Genomic DNA, 363 nt, shown 5'->3' on the forward strand with positions numbered 1-363 from the left:
AGGTCTATGATGTCATCATGGCGTCAACTCCACGGGGATATATACACTTATTTCACTCCAATCGAACTGCAGATACATTGCGCACTCTGTTAATAAAGCAGTAGGCTAGTTCTTGCACAATTCCTCTTATATTCGCTTTTACGCCGTAATCTAATGGAAAATTAGAAAAGACCCAGTATAGTTGTATAGCTGCTCTTGTGACACTTCCGTTATCTTATGGACATGTGGCGATCTTGACGTAATCAGTGTGAACCTGGATATCTACAAAAGGAAGTACTTGTAGTTCATAAAATTTCGTTGTGCTTGAAAAAATCAAATCAGCAGTAAATCACGATGAAAGAAAGGTAAAAATATGCATACAAG

This window comes from Penaeus monodon, chromosome 19, assembly GCF_015228065.2.
Source record: "Penaeus monodon isolate SGIC_2016 chromosome 19, NSTDA_Pmon_1, whole genome shotgun sequence".
NCBI lineage: Eukaryota > Metazoa > Arthropoda > Malacostraca > Decapoda > Penaeidae > Penaeus > Penaeus monodon.